General features: G+C 45.3%; 1 protein-coding gene across 1 annotated transcript in view; it reads right to left on the bottom strand.

Annotated features, from left to right (window-relative positions):
• Positions 1–11,659, bottom strand: part of LOC135914584 (uncharacterized) — a 124,813-nt gene extending 113,154 nt beyond the window's left edge. Inside the window, exon 1 of the mRNA XM_065447507.2 lies at positions 11,477–11,659. The gene's annotated coding sequence lies outside the window, so the exon portion shown is untranslated. The remainder of the gene's footprint in view (positions 1–11,476) is intronic.
• Between the last annotated feature and the right edge of the window lie 5,199 nt (positions 11,660–16,858).

Below are 16,858 nucleotides of genomic sequence, written 5' to 3'. Positions count from 1 at the left end.
ACCACCTTCGGTTACGGCTCAGGTGGTACCGTTTGTTTCTGAATTTAAAAAAAAAGGTTTCGTCAGCACAGGCTCGCGTAAAACATAACTGTTTGTTTTACACAAGATCGTTGGTCCATATGGTAGCTCTTCGAAGAAACCCAAATGGAGCTGGATAAACAGCTACCTGCAAAGATATTCCCACAGTCCGTGGGACCTACAGATTTTTTTTTTCGTGAGCTCGTGTGCTGGCTGAATGGATGGATGGATGTTATGAGCGTCCCCTTTGGAACGGGGTGGTGGGTTGCGCCACCAAGCTCTTGCTACTATACTGCCTAATATCCTCCCTAGGTTAAACAATGAAAAAAGACAAATAAACCACTATGAACTACCACGCCCAAATTGTCTGATCCCCCATTGCGAACTGTGCTTTTGTACGTCTCCGTCTTTTGTCGTTTCCCTACTTTTCTTCCACCGATCCTCCAGTCACCTCTTACTAATGTCTATTGCGGACATGTTTACTTTACCACTGCTCCCTCTCAACCCAAGGGCTTCAAGGAGGCCAGTAGTGCCTAAATCGACCGCTGGGTAGACGTCTTCACATTCTAATAAAACATGCTCCGTAGTTTCCCTAGCTTTACCACAGCAAGCACATGCTTCTTCCTTCTTATATCTCGCTTTATAGGTGCATGTTCTAAGGCGTCCCGATCTCGCTTCGAAAAGTAATGAGCTACCATGAGCTACTAATGCTACTACCATAAGCTACCATAAGCTACTACCGTACCATAAGCTACCATAATCTGCTAATGAGCATACCGATCTCGCTTCGAAAGTAATGAGTTATCATAAATGGTTTCTCTCCTGATTTCGTTTTTTCCTCTTAAGTAGTTACTCATGGCAGGTTTCTTTTCCATTGCCGCCACTCATGAGATTAATTCAGCCTCTCTGACTTTCCGCTTGACCTTCTTTGTTGCTGTGTTGTCCACCCTACAGGCCGCATACTTGCTGGTAAGCTTCCTAGTTCTTTTCCTCCACTGTGAATCAATGTTTTTCCTGTACAGATACCTGAACGCTCTCCCAGCCCATTTACTTTCTTCCATATTCCTCAGCCGCTCTTCATAGTCAATCTTACTGCGAGCTTCCCTCACTTCAAAACAAGTCCAGCCCATATCACCCTGCACAGCTTCATTTGTAGTCTCCCCGTGAGCGCCCAATGCGAGGCGACCCACTGACCTTTGGTTCCCGTCGAGTCCTGATTGTACCCCTGATTTAAAGCAAACAACCGCATTTCCAAAAGTAAGTCCTGGAACCATTACACCTTTCGACATACCTCGGAGGACCTCGTACCTATTGTATCCCCATAGCGCTCTGTGCATGCAAAAACGTGCATGCAAATGTGCATGCAAAAACAGAACCGCCACCTAGCGGCCGCGGCCACTCAGAGAAACCTCAAGGACAGCTGCAAAAGGGCTTTGATTTTGAGTTTCCTCGCAATATAATTGTGTTTTCTCGTACATTGGAATCACAATCCGAAGCTATCATGTCTGAAGTTTGCGCGCAACAAGTACTTGACGAAATTTCTGACGCACTTTAGTTTGACAAAATTCAGTTAGTTTAGTGGGGCGCTTGCGCTTGGCGGAGGGCCTAGAAGCAAGAGGATCATGCTGCACTTCCGTGCACGTGCTTGCGCTCGTGACGTAAGTCGCTCGTGGTGGTCGTGCTGGTCCAACGTCGGAAGCAGTTTCGCTGTACATCGACTTTCGCACGGTGGAGTGGAGGCAGATTTTTTGATGATTAGAAGTGCGAACATATTCGCCTGTCTATTCGATATTCGAAATTGGTTCTTCTCGAATATTTGTAATCAATTCAAACCCGGAACTTCGTTATTCGGACACCCCTAAAGAATATATTATAAACCTACACCTTCGTTCACTTCTTTTTTTTCATCCTCTGCTGTATGCCTCTGCTGTTGTCTTTGTCAGTATGGGGGCGAAGGACTCCCTCAAGCCATCCTTGAATGGCTATTCCCTTCGCCTTCCATCCCATCTATATGCGATAAAATAACAATAAATAAATAAATAAATAAATAAATAAATAAATAAATCTGTCAGTCAGTCAGTCAATCAATCAATCAATCAATCAATCAATCAATCAATCAATCAATCAATCAATCAATCAATCAATCAATCAATCAATCAATCAATCAATCAATCAATCAATCAATCAATCAATCAATCAATCAATCAATCAATATCCGGTATCAGTTGAAGCTTTGCGTTCTTCTGTTTTCATTGAAAGTACGCCTTCTTTGCAAGTAAGAGAAACCGCTCGTTAAGTATTCAGGAAGTTCGAGACCCACCGAGAATCTGCCGAGGTTCTCCGATGACGGCTCAGCAAAGTGAAAGACATCGAGGGAAAGACAAACGCGACCGAGAGCTTTGTTTGCCGCTGCTCAAGAGTTCGGCAGCATGCTCAAAGTCGAGGAGCTTTCAGGGAAGTCTTCGTTATTTGTCCAGCCAGCCAAATTCTGGGGCCCGAGAAGTTTCATGGGCTGTGAAGTGTTTTACCTTTTTATGCTTCTGCTTCACGACTAGGTTCATCACGCACTTACTTTCCCCCAAGAAACTGACTTAGCTTCCCGTTTGTAGCACCTTTTCTTTTTCACTCTGTTATTGACGAGAACAATAAAAAAATAGTTTTTTAGCCAGTACGATCTGCTGGCCTTTTTTGTTTGTTACTGCTGCCACACTCTGTTCTTTGGTGTTGTTTAGCTTGAACGAGAAAGCACCGACAAGTAGGATATTCAGATTCAGGGGAGAAGCGTTAAGGATCCACGGACACAAAAGCAAGACAAAACATCACAACGTGTCGCTTTCTGTGTGCCTTCACCTTTGACAGTGTTCTAAACGCCTGGATAAGTTTTTGCTTTCGTCTCGTTGGCCACACATCTTGTTCATGCTTTCACCTTCCTTTCCTCCTAAACCTTCAACTTCTGTTGAACCGGCTTAGACAGAAGCAGCCAACGAGGCTATTTCCATATCTTATGTAATGGTCCATGGACGTCCGAATGGGCTGTTTGAACAAAGTTGACTATTCCTATTATACGCTCCCTCAAAAGTCGTTATAGGGATTGAAACGTGTTTCCGTTGACTTTTTGTTGCCGATTTAGCCTCTTATGAAGCAATCGTGCATTATGCATTATTTTTCCAAGGGAAGTCGACAAAAATTATACAGTCATGCACAGAGACTACATGATATTTACAGGCAATCTATGAGTAGCAGAAAAAAGAATGCAGGTGCACTTCTATAGGTTTTCTCATTGAATCCTTATGCGAGTTCTCGACACATCGTGCACCTGAGCGCCACTCCTCAACAATGAGGGCCACGATCAATATTGATCAGTCATATCACACTCGTCTCTCCCAAAACTCGGCCACAACCTCTTTGACTTCACAATCGTAGATGGACGCTCAGCACATCCTGTCTTCTGCATCGTCTCCCCACCCCCCACCCCCAAATTTGCACTGCAACCCAGACGGCTGAGTACCTAAATCAAATTAACTTCGCCGGGAACGAAATCGAAACTATAGGAAAGTCCTCGACTACTTCCTCGGGCAAGGAAACGAAACGCAAACAGCATTGAGAAAGCGCTCTCCTCCTCGTTCGCCTCGTCGTGATTAACTAATTGCTGGAATGCACTCCCTCTCCGGTGCGCTCACTCACTCACCCACCCACTGCACTCACGGTAAGTGCCACTCACTCTCCGTTCCTATCCCAGCGAATCTCCCTCTCTTGGAGAAAGCCTGCGTGCGCGCGCATACCGACCGCTTCTACTTACACCATGTTGTTTTGGCGAAAACGAGAAGGAGGATAACGGGGGTGAGGTTTGCTGCATTCGGAATGCATTTGCGAGTCGAGCCTCTCGTTCAAAAGGCCCGGATGATTGTTAGCGCTCGCAGCACCGGCTCGGTTAGCACGGAGAAGAAGCTGTGAAGAGCGAGCGATGCAAGGCTGCATGCGGTGCCGGGGCGCCGCGGCGTTTGCGGGCCTAATTAAAATTTACGAACGCGCCTGCCACTCTCTCACTTTCCTTCTTTCCATCTTTCTCGACCCAGTCGCCCCCTCTCTCACCGCGAGGGATAACGCTTGAGATTCAATTGCATTTCAAAAAGAAGTTGCGTTGAGTGCAACAAAGGTAATGCGAAAGTGAAGAGAATTCTTATGCCAATTTTTGCAAGGGCTCGAGCCAGCCCTCACCAAACGTTTGAGAGAGCCTATGTAAATTCTAGGTTGGATAAATTTTAATGGTTCGTAGAAAAAAAAAAACAGTGTCCGTAAAAGAATGACGTAATGCCTCTTTAATTGAGTTACTCGCACAGGCGGAGATTATTTGCTCGAGAATCGAATCGAACGTTCGAGTTATTGACAAAAATCTTGGTTTTTAAATCGCGTACCTTTCGCCGCTTACCTTTCTTCGTTCTTTTCTCGTCACTCGCTCTCTCGTTGCGGAGAAAAAAAATTAAATTATAGGGTATAACGTGCCAAAACCACTTTCTGTTTATGAGGCGCGCCGTAGCGGAGGACTCCGGAAATTTCGACCACCTGGGGTTCTTTAACGTGCACCTAAATCTAAGTACACGGGTGTTTTCGCATTTCGCCCCCATCGAAATGCGGCCGCCGTGGCCGGGATTCGATCCCGCGACCTCGTGCTCAGCAGCCTAACACCATAGCCACTGAGCAACCACGGCGGGTTCGTTGCGGAGAAGGCCCTCGAAATTTGTTCACATTTTAGCGTAAGAAATGTAAAGAGAAATGTCACACTTGACTGCTGTAAGGGGAACTTGATGTCAAAAACCCTTATATTAAGCAGTTTATATAGATGCTATATGTAGAATAGGTAAATGGTAAAAATGCTACAAATCCTCTATAGACAACTCGCGAAGCAAATAAAAAATTCTAAGTGCCTCGATTTTTTTTTTGTTGGAAACGACCATGTGGTTAAAGATCCCTTGGTGATCAAAATTAATCCCGAGTCCCCCACTACGACGTGCCTCATAACCAAATCGTGGTTTGGCACGTAGAACCCCAGAATTCAATTCATTTCAACCACCATCTGAAGTCCACCAGGCAATTAAAGCAAGGAATACATAGGTTAACTTGACTGCCTTTTCTAATGAAAATATATAACAAAATATGAAAGTCAGTCCATCTTTAGCAAATAATTAGGTAATTGCACTGACAAGGACAGGTTCACTTGTCAAAATATGCTCCATGGTTAAATGTTCCCTTGTTCACTTCCTCTCGATAAACACAAGATATTGCGCCTAAAAGAAGGCTTGACCCTTCACAGAACCAAAAGTACGAATCTGTAATGTACGAAAGCAGTCCACTTCAAGTAGACTGTACGCCTATACGTTGCAAGTTCTTTTTCAGTAGGCTTCATGTATAGACTGTAGAACTTCTTTTGTTGCCAAGAGCGGGAACTGCGAAATGGACATGGATGGGGCAAAACACGGTAATCTCGATACTAGGCCACTCTAAGCTAATTATTAAGGACATGAGGACAGTATTAAGGACAGTTGAACTAGGCTGTACCTTTCTATGGACTCTAGTCTTGTTCTACTGATGATTTACATATTATATTTTATAGAATGTTCAAACATTTTTTAGCATAATATAGGAACTTGCAAATGGAGACAGTTTATGAAAAAATGCCATAATATCGGTAAGACGCCCCCTAAGCTGACAAATGCCTCAAGTAAACTGCACAAATCCTTCTCTTATGCGCTGCGTACATGCTGTATTCGACAAAGTGTATACAAACTCTTTTCTACAAGAAATGGGAACAACGAAATGAGCACGGACGGTGGAAGATGTTGGGATCTCCGTAAGACGCCATTCTCAGCTAATGAGAACTTGCAGTAGACTGCAAAGGTAGACATTTTATATCTTTATGTACCCACTCTATCCTACAGACTGCGCAAATTCTTTTTTTTTTTGCTAGAAATGGGAAAACCGAAGCGGACATGGATGGGAGGAAAACGTGGTAATCTGGGTAAGACGGCGTTTTCAGCTAATAAGACGAAAGGAAGCCGGTTCAACGTCGAAGCGAGAGATTGACAGCCAGGGTTTTCGCAGAAGGACAAGATGACGTTTGAACGACGGAGGCTTTCCCAGAAATGAAAAACGGGAGCCCGGCCTGCCTTCAAGAGAAGCCGCGACGACCTGCGCAACTCGTACGAGGGCGCGAAGAAGATCGAAAAAAAAAACCCGCAACGAAGAGTAAATATGCGAAATAAGCTACACAAGAAGAACAGAAATGTTCAGAAATTTAAGGGCTTGTCAAAGTCGGAACGAACTTTCGACCAGAGAAGAAGGAGCCGGCCGGGAAGCGACGGCTGAGACAAGTCCGGAATTCAATTTTCGGTCGCGGCTTCCGTGGAACAATGTCTCGGCCGATTGATTATTTCTTGTTTTTTTTTCTTTCTGCCATGTTTTTCTAACTTGATTGGCTGGGTTTCCTGAATCCTGGGATTGTAGTAAACGAAGGCACAGATTTATTTGTTTCAGCGTTTGGCTCGGGTTTTATTTGATTGATGTGCAGAGGTAACTTTTGTTAAAGGTGTTGCGCTCGGCGACCTTGCTTTTTGGTTTGCAGATGGACATGTGTCAGATAAACAAAGAGACGAACGTTCATATAAATGATCTAACGAACAAACAACAGGCAAACGAAGATACGGACCAGATGTACAAAGAATTGGCAAACAAAGAAACATACATACATACATACATACATACATACATACATACATACATACATACATACATACATACATACATACATACATACATACATACATACATACATACATACATACATACATACATACATACATACATACATACATACATACATACATACATATATACATACATACATACATACATACACTAGTAACAGTCAATCGCACAAACAAACACTAAGAGTAAGAGGCAAGCGTATACAGAAATAGTTGGAATTGCTCTTGAATAACGGCTTTGAAGATTTTCAGCCATCCTCTCCTCAGGAGAAAAGCGAGGCTTGTTCAAAGAAATCGATCGTCTGCCAAAGGTCACGTTCGAAGGAAGCTATTACAAGAAGTCGCTATTGCTTATTGTGTAAAATTCTATAGTTTGCATGGTATACCGATATGTTCAATAAAACAGCAAAATTTCACATCTATTAATTAATTAATTAATTAATTAATTTTTTATTTTCAATACTGTTGCTTGCCTTCAAGAGCGTGGCAGTTGTGCAGTACAATAAATCAGCAGTACAGTACGAGGAAATCAAACTTAATATTTGGTTGTATGTTCCTTATGTAACCATATGTTCCTTATAACATTCAAGGATTTTTCATTTAAGAAAATAAAGAAAAAAGCTGAAATAATTTCCTTTGGCGGACCTTACGTAGATATGAGTGAAATTTATATATGAAGCAAGATCGCACGAATTTACCAATTTCAGTTTTCCAGGAAATAAAAAAAGACATCGGCAGGTTACGTTGCCATGACAACTTAGTTCGCGAGATCTTAGTGGACTATAACCACTTCACGGCTACTGTTTGCAGTATATCTTATTGGACCCGGCAAAAACGTAGATTTATATTGCTAGATTATATTCCCTATCATCCGCCACTCATGATGGGCCTATCCCGGTGACAACTAATGCGGAAGCGCCACAAGAACTGGCCGAAGGAGCACGGCAAGAAAAAATAATTACGTTGGAAACGTCACACTATGCCGATGACCGTTTCTCCTTTGACGTTCACTTTAATGGTTATGTTCGACTGTTCGAATCCGTCCTCCGAATCAGAGTGCCGTAGATCTGGCGTTTCTTCGAACTCAAGAGGTCGAGGAACGAGCACGCAAGTCCAACATGCACCTCGCTCTCGGAGCAGGAAATAGCAGAGGCGAAACCACGTGACTACAGCAAACGTCCCATTTCACCTCGCGGAACCTTTCTCACTATATTACCCAGAGGGGAATCTGGTGCCGCTGCGCTGTGGTATGAGTGAGAATGACGGTAAATTGTGACTTTGGATCGGCATCGTTCTTGGGAGAGCCAGGATGCCATGAAGGTGCGCCTGGCTAGCAACATTCCGTCTGTCACAGTGATTCGTTTTATACTCAAACAGCACGTAAAAATTGGTTTTAAGTTTACTATTACACAAAAAAAGCATGTTTTGTTTGATTATGAGGACTTGTGATTGCATGTAAAATTATATGAAACGTAAAACTAATCAGTGGGCCGCTTAAAGTTGGAGAACAGACGACAAGATTTGCGCTCGCTTTGAAACAGTTTGTCGTCTGTTCTTGCTTTTCTTCGCTTGATTATGCACTGCATGTGAGTAAACTTCACTGAAAGATACAATACGGGTGAGCGAAAACTCTTTTTTATGGAGATTTTATCGTGAGAAGGCATTATCCGTGTAGCGCCACATCCACGTCTTAGACGAAGCCTCCTGCAACACCAGCCAACACAAGCCTCGCACACCCATATACCTTCATTCCCACGACGGCACAGCGCCCCTTAGAAAACTTCCATAGATGGTGGCGTCAGATTTCCCTCTAGGTAATAAAGTGAGAAACACTATTGCCGTAAAAAAAACAGAAAAGACGGCGATAGGACGAGTGTTTGCTGAGGCATCAACAGACAGTGCCGTCGGGTACGTAGGCCTGGCTGCCACCAGCAACGGTGACGCTGTGTTCTGATGACGCGGCGGAAATGCTCTGTATCTCACCGAACGCTCGACGACTGCCCGGGCGACGGGGCTCGGAGCGCCCGAGAGCACTCGTTGTGGAAAGAGAGCGACCAGTCGAACACGAAGCTGCTCGCAAGAGCAGTTCAGAGCACTCCTAAACGAGTACTCGAAGACGCCGTAAAAGACACACCTTACGTAACCTACGCACGCGGCACTGTTTACGCTGCGTCAGCACAAATCAGTCAAACTGCGATCGGGTGTGCACGGCATGACGGTGCACTCGGCAGCCTTGGACACGCGCCGGCATCGGCGTCGCCATGGAAACGCGGGAACCTCGGGATGCATCATCGTCGGGCTCTGAAGTGCTCACAATTGCTAACACGCGGTTCAGAGTTGCGGAACAACCTACCGCGCCTCCACCACGACGAAAACCGGCCGAACGAACGTTGCAATCAGGTTACAATGCATGACCACAGGCTGCCCATAGGTGAGTGGGTTTTACGTATTTGCAGCATCGTTAGCGGAGCCTGTGTCTTGTGCCTCTGACAGTGTAGACTTCCTTGTAATGGGGGCAGGCAATGCGCCTAATGCTTAAGTACAGCGAATGGTTTGGAGGCACATTCAATTTCATCGCAACGGTTGTATCAGGAAAATTTCGAAGCAGTGCTCCAGGCTTTTGGATACGTACTACAGCCGACCACAAAAGCTTAAGGCTCAAGAATTTCAAGGTGAATATGAATTTTCGATTCATTGAGGCATGGCTTGTTATATCTGATGCGCCACTACGTAGATCGCAAACGATAATCGGCCCGCATTACATTACACGCTGAAACAGATTTCAAGGCTCCTTTGGCCAGACTTCCCGAGAACTTCCTCGCAAGTCTATTGTCCCGTAAGCTTTCGAGGCCGAATGTACACTTGTGTCTGAGGACAGAAGGCACAGTGCCTAATGCTAGCACACCGTGAACCGTATGCACGTCCGATTAATTCACTCTATTTATCAATACTAATAACAGTGATAGTTTTTATCACACCATCAATAAGTTCATATCGCAATATCGTAATACTATCGATAGCGCTACAGTTAGTAATTTTGCCGATAGTCTCTCTTACGGCGTCGATACGCAACTTCCTGGCAGGTTTGCATCACTAGGCGACTACACAGTACTGTATCCCTGGCGGACAATGTGTTATTGATATGAACACTGTGTCGTAGAAAGTTTTCCGCTAGCGCATCGGCAAACACCCAGTAGCGGACAAGTGATAAGTAACATACACTGATTTGAGGCAAGGGTGGTTATCTCGTAGGGCAGAGAGCCAACCAGCCAGGACTTGCGTCGTCATCGGAGGGGGCTCCGTTCACATTCATCACGCATGCGCAATGTAACGTCGCTCCGGTTCATTTCCTCTTCGAGGTCGAGATTCCCCGGAGCAGACTCGATCACTTCTTGCCAGCGAGTAACCGCCGATAACGTCAGCACACAAGACTCCCTGTATCTGCCATCGAATAGCGTGCAGTGCCGTGGAATGTATGCGTGTACTACTGTCTTTCGAGCATCATGCTTTCACGTGGGCATGGCTGCTCAATAGCGCTTCCCGAGTCATATACCGTCTTGGGCGTCGTTGTATTGGGTGTCGTGACAGGTTCGTGATTCTCTCTATTGTGATCGACAACACATTGCGAACGAGATACCACGCGTGGTGTGGGTGTTAAGACTTCACGAAATGACTGACTAGAGTCTATATATAGCTTTCCAAGTACTGCGCGGTTTTTTTGGAAGAGACGAACTGTGCGTAAGCCTAACGCAACTCTACCGCTGCAATCTCCGCTGGCCTTTCATCATCACAGAACCTTGCTATTACCCGAATCGCGTGCTCATGGTCTTTTGGAGCCGGCGTTGATCGTTAGAAGAGATTGATTATTCCCTGGATAGGCTATAGCCGGCAGCGAACGCGGACCAATGTTTTCCCCCTCCCCCCCCCCTCGCCTACCCTCCTGCCTCTACGTTTAAACCTCTTCGTATGATCATCCTCCTCTTTTCAGCTTGCTATTTGTCATTTTTTTTTGTCTGTGTGGATTCTTTCACTATTTTTTTTTACAGTCTGCTGACCTGAGCACCCAATATTTTCTTTCGCTGTTGGACGCTAACGACAGTTTATTTTCTCGCTTCGAACGTCGTCTGTTTCCGCTTTCGGTGTGCGTCTGCTTATCGTCCAGCGTCTTCTGCAGCGCGTATCAATATTACTCATTCAAGAATGTCTGTTTTCGGTGAAGATTATCAGCTCTAGAACAGCAATAAAGAAAGAAATGATAAGAACGAGGTGGACAATGCTGGCCACAACCAAAATAGTTCTTTAAAGCATGACTCATGAACCATAGCAGATAGCAATCAACACAAAGACATCTTAATACTTTAGCATATAACATCGTCTTTGTTTTCTTATAATTTCTGCACTTGTATCACGTTACATTGCTTCGCCGTGAAATTCTTGAATTAGTGAACGCAACGTAACTTTATTCTGAAATTCCTCTAACTACGATGCTCTCTAGCAAACGTTTAATTGACCAATGTTCCATTCTTAAAGCTTGTTTCTCAATCTACGAGTCTCTTGTATAAAATTGAACAGCGCACCGTCTGCTGTGCATTCCTTTAGAACACATCTAAACTTCTGCACCGCTTTACTGGCAATCTCATTCGCCTCAGCAGTGCGGCTTTTATCTTCACAGTTTTGAGAAATTTGCTCTCACTAACCTCTTGGATCGACTTCTTTCTCTCGGCTCCGGCTTTGGCTATCACCACGGTCTCCGCGCACACAAATGTTCTCCCACAGAATCCAGCTGCGTACCACCTTCAAGCGCGTGTCGTCTGCTGTCGTCGTCTGTCGATACCGTTTCCTCCTTGAGCACAGTCCTATGTCAACAGGATTTCACACGCACTGCCATTTGCGATCAGTGTTGACGTATTTGCACCCTTCTGGCTCGCATTTTTTTTTTTAGAGCGACAGCCGCAACCGCGGACCACGTTCACACGAGACGGAATAAACCCAATTTCGCGTCCCGGATCGGTATTCTCAGACGTTCGCATTGGGGTACACAACAACTTTAGCGAAATTTCTCGCTACTAGCGTCCAACGCATCGAAACCTATGGGCGATAACCATTTTGACGTGTACTGCGCGTAAATTGCGAGCTTTTCGGTGCGCCAGGGGGCAGGCTGTCTCCCGCTGATGCCGACTCGGCCGACGCTATAGTCACGCGAGATCTCGCGACAGCCTCTGTATACCCAAACGCGAGCGGCCGAGAACGCCGTTGGTGATGCCATGACTCGTGGTCGTCGTGCACTGTCGGCCAAACCATAGGGCGCCGTATAAAAGCGAAGTTGTCTTTTTCGTCATTTTTTTTATCGCTGGTGGTCAAGATGATGCTCCGTCACAATGAAAGGGCGCCGTTCGGCCGTTCGAGCCTGTGCGATACCGGCTTACGCCCGTCGGCTTTGCTGCGTCGTTCGTCTAACGGGCTGCTTCGGCCCATCTAGCCTTTTGCGTTACAAGAAAAAAGACGTTCGGGGGACTGTGCGGGGTGAATAATGCACGGAGCGTCGCCTTCGTGTGCGGGCTGGGGATCGGAAACGTTTGTTAAGGAGACTCCAAGGGCGAATGTTTGGAACGAAGCTTTAGCTGGAGTCAAACTCCAAATTAGAAATTGAAATACACGTGGCAGTGGTGGTTTTCAACAACATCGCTGGACATCCACTTAGCATGCATTTGAGTAGGAGCCCCCGCACTAAAGCCTCCTAAGTTACGCTGCATTAAAAGATTAACATATTTTGAGGCATAAAGTCCCGACGGCACACAGCGGGCTATGCTATGTATAGACCGCTGTCTCGGACTATGCACCGCTTCCTGTGACGTTCTCTGTCGTTCTCTGACATTAAGTTCCCTGACTTTTGGTGCATGTTAAGAAACCACGCAGGTTCCTTTAGCGTGTACAGAAAGCGTGGTATCCGTGGGTTTTGCATACCGCAACCACTGATATGCGGTGGGGAATCGAACTCGCTACCTCGTGTTCATCCGCTTGACGACACATGCACTAAACCACCTCGGCGGGTATACTGTTCTGTAATACTTCTGGAATAAACAGAACCATCATTATTTCTCCCTACGAGCCGAGTCTCGGCAAACAGGAAAAGGCGTTATCTCAATCAATCAATCAATCAATCAATCAATCAATCAATCAATCAATCAATCAATCAATCAATCAATCAATCAATCAATCAATCAATCAATCAATCAATCAATCAATCAATCAATCAATCAATCAATCAATCAATCAATCAATCAATCAAATGTTTATCGTGCGCAGGAACCGCTACGGAGGCTTCGCCCTGGTGCACTTAAAAGGCAAGAAAGTGCACAGAGAAGACAAATGCCGTGGACGAAACAATGAGATGCTGTAAGACAGCTATGGGAACAGAAACGAAGAGGCGTGCGGAAAAGGAAGTTAATCCTACATCATGATTATCTATACATATACAAAACACAGGGAATCAACTGTGAGGCGTGTCAAATAATAATATTGCTTTAATATTGCTGAGTATATGTATTGTTGCTCTTTCTCTTAAGTTTTGTTTGCTTACTTCAAGCTGTGCTTTACATCTTGATGAATTGCATTATTGTTCACTGTTATTTTACATTTGGCTTTGTAATTATCTATCCATGTTTTTGTATGCTATCTACGCACCTCCTGCTCGGGCCCTTACTGGGGCCTGTAGTATGTTATAATAATAATAATAATAATAATAATAATAATAATAATAATAATAATAATAATAATAATAATAATAATAATAATAATAATAATAATAATAATAATAATAATAATAATAATAATAATAATAATAATGCTGCTGCTGCTGATGATGATAACAATAATAATAATAATAATAATAATAATAATAATAATAATAATAATAATAATAAAGACGTAGGCGTTGTGCAAGAGAAGAAGCTGCTAAACGCCGTCCTCTATCAGCCGATGGAGGCATTGTCGATGAGATATCCTAATCACTTATACACAGTATTATGCATAATACGCACCGAAAGAAGGCACTGCAAAAAAAAAAAAAAACTCCAGCGTCTGCATATTGTCAATGCTTCTTAATGCGTTCAATTCTCTTTCGGAAGTAACCAGTGATTTCTTCCTTTCTAAGAGTTTGCGTGGGCTGAACCCGAATGTAATGCAGAGGCAAAAAATGGCTGTGGCTTAGCTAAGGTTAAGCCCAGGATGCGAAGCATACTAGCCTTTATTTTAGTTGTTGAACCACTGTTTAGCCTGGTGAACTGCTGTTGCTTGGCTATATTTGGTTCGGCTAGACGAAGAAACAACTCATGCGTTACTCTGCTTCGCCTTCAAGAGTGGAACGCGACAGCGTTCCCGTCGACCCGCCAAGGGGTGTAAGACAATGGGCTACGGCGCAGCGACTACGCGCCCCGCATTGGACGCGGTGAGCGTCGAGCAACGCAGCGTTCGGCGCGGCAACGAAATGTGCGCCTGAGCAAGCGACGCACGCCTGAGCCTTAGAAGCAGCTCGTTTCTTAGGCAACACCGCATTCACTAGAGGCGCTTTTATAACGCTTTGAAGCATCGTACTCGTGGCTCAGTGGTAGCGTCTCCGTCTCACACTCCGGAGACCCTGGTTCGATTCCCACCCAGCCCATCTTGCAAGAGTTGAGCCAAAGCCACCTAGAAACAAGCGCAGCTGCTTATATACCGCCGCGACGCCGCGACGCCGCGAGCGACGGCGCGAGTGGGAGCACCGTTTCTCCTCTGTCGTGACGTCACGGTGTCACGTGGTATGGCATGGGCTCAAAGGTCATTGAAGGCGACACCGCCGCGCCTGAGGAGCTGGGTTGAGCTCTAGTAATATGCTTCGCATAAAAAAAAACCCAGAACACGTGGTGGTATTACACCGGCTCTAAGGGGAGCGTTATGGAATTTTCACCTCTTGACAGTTTTGAGAAGCTTTCGTGCAGATGATGCACCTTCGTTTGAAGGCACGTACGCTGTCGTTTCAGACGCGGCGCCTCAGGCCGCAAAACGCAGCACGGCGTTTCGAAGTGGTCCTCGTGGAAGTGGTGCTCGAACTACCAGTTGCCACCCGCGTACGGGTAAAAGGCATGGTGTTGAGACAATCGCCACCCATGACACACAGTGCACAACATAGCAACCACGAACAACGACCTCCCAAATTCTCGCTAAACGCATTCTGGAATAGCAACCGTGGTTGGTTCTTCATAATTATTCTGCTGCGCGCGTTGATTTTGTTGTATACTTGAGACATTTCTACGCGTAACTCGAGCTGTTGAGATCGACCGAAAGATCACCGCTTTTTAATGGAGCGACCGGCGTTATGCATGGAGAATTTTTCATGGTTCCGCGAACATCGTGGATAGTAATTTGCGTTTGGTATTAACGACGGAGATTATATTTAAAAGCGATAATCACAAAACAAAGACCTACGCGTGTTTTTTATATCAAAGCCCCCAATACAACATGTGGAAGGTGTGCGCGGGGTACAAGTCATTTCCTGCGGGGATATTGTGTGTACAGCTGCGAAAACAATGGCGGACAATGCTCGTGCGCAAATTATATATGCAAGTTCTTTCATCGCCCCGGGCCAATGCCGCCGCGGCGTTTTCTCATTACTTTACGTTAATTTAAAACACACGCGCGCATTGTGCTACCACGCTCTTTATTCTTTCTCGCGACGGGATAATTACCAGCCCGTTCGCATTCATTATACCTGGTTCCATCGGCTCCCTCTCCCGCACCGCTTCGTTATAAGGAGGGACAAAAGGTTCTCCCGCAGCAAGCAGAAGCGGGAGAAGAATCAGCAGCGAGCATTGTCAACGAGGCTAATTGAAATAAATGCGCGAGCACCCTCTTCATAAACTGGGCGAAGGGAAAAAGGAATGAAAGATGGGGCAGGGATGTCGTAAGCTATTCATAAGCACCTAAGCTCGCGCGAAGAAGTGCAAGCTGCATTTTTTTCTTAATGGTTATATTTCTTTTCTTTTCGTGCACTGTAAGCAAGTGCGCTTCTATCCCTCCCTCCTTCTCTCTCTCTCTCTCTCTTTGTCTTCTCCTTCTCCTGTCATTTCTCAACTTTCCGTTGCACAGTCAGTAATTTCTTTCGCGTCCAAGAGTCCACCCTCCCGTCCCTACACGACCGAGCCTTTTTCCTTGTACCGTATAGACTGCTGTAATAGTGGCACCTCTCCCGTCTGGATGCGAACGAAAAATTAATTTATCTCGTCAGATATATAGGTTATACCTGCTATGTATAAGCGTAACGTTTCGCTGTGGGTGAAGAGATTAGCGGGCGTTTCTGGGCGAGTTATCGTGGATTCAAAAGCAGATTTAGGCGCCACGACAGGAAGGCTGGTTGGTATGGGTTGATCCTCCGTGAAAGGGTGCCGACCGCTTCAGGGGCGTTGGAATAGGCCACGAATCTGCCGGTAGTATAGGGAAAAAAAACAAAAGAAAACAGAAGTTATTGTTACGAGGGCAAACGTAGCATCTATTTTAGGTATGTGTATTTATGCTGACAGGTGTAACGCTAAGGGATTAGAAAAGAGAAGATTGGGTAAGGGATGCGTTTGGCAGGCATTCTCAGATCATGAACAGCAGGTTGCCATTATCCCTCAAGAGAAAAGTATATAATAGCTGTGTCTTACCAGTACTCACCTACTGGGCAGAAACCTGGAGGCTTGCGAAAAGGGTTCTACTCTAATTGAGGACGACGCAACGAGCTATGGAAAGAAGAATGATAGGTGTAACGTTAAGGGATAGGAAAAGAGCAGATTGGGTGAGGGAACAAACGTGAGTTAATGATATCTTAGTTGAAATCAAGAAAAAGAAATGGGCATGGGCAGGACACGTAGTGAGGAGGGAAGATAACCGATGGTCATTAAGAGTTACGGAATGGATTCCAAGGGAAGGGAAGCGCAGCAGAGGGAGGCAGAAAGTTAGGTGGGCGGATGAGATTAAGAAGTTTGCAGGGACAACACGGCCACAATTAGTACATGACCGGGGTAGTTGGAGAAGTATGGGAGAGGCCTTTGCCCTGCAGTGGG

Source organism: Dermacentor albipictus, chromosome 6 (assembly GCF_038994185.2).
Source record: "Dermacentor albipictus isolate Rhodes 1998 colony chromosome 6, USDA_Dalb.pri_finalv2, whole genome shotgun sequence".
Classification (NCBI taxonomy): Eukaryota; Metazoa; Arthropoda; class Arachnida; order Ixodida; family Ixodidae; genus Dermacentor; species Dermacentor albipictus.
This window is presented reverse-complemented; position numbering and strand designations above follow the sequence as displayed.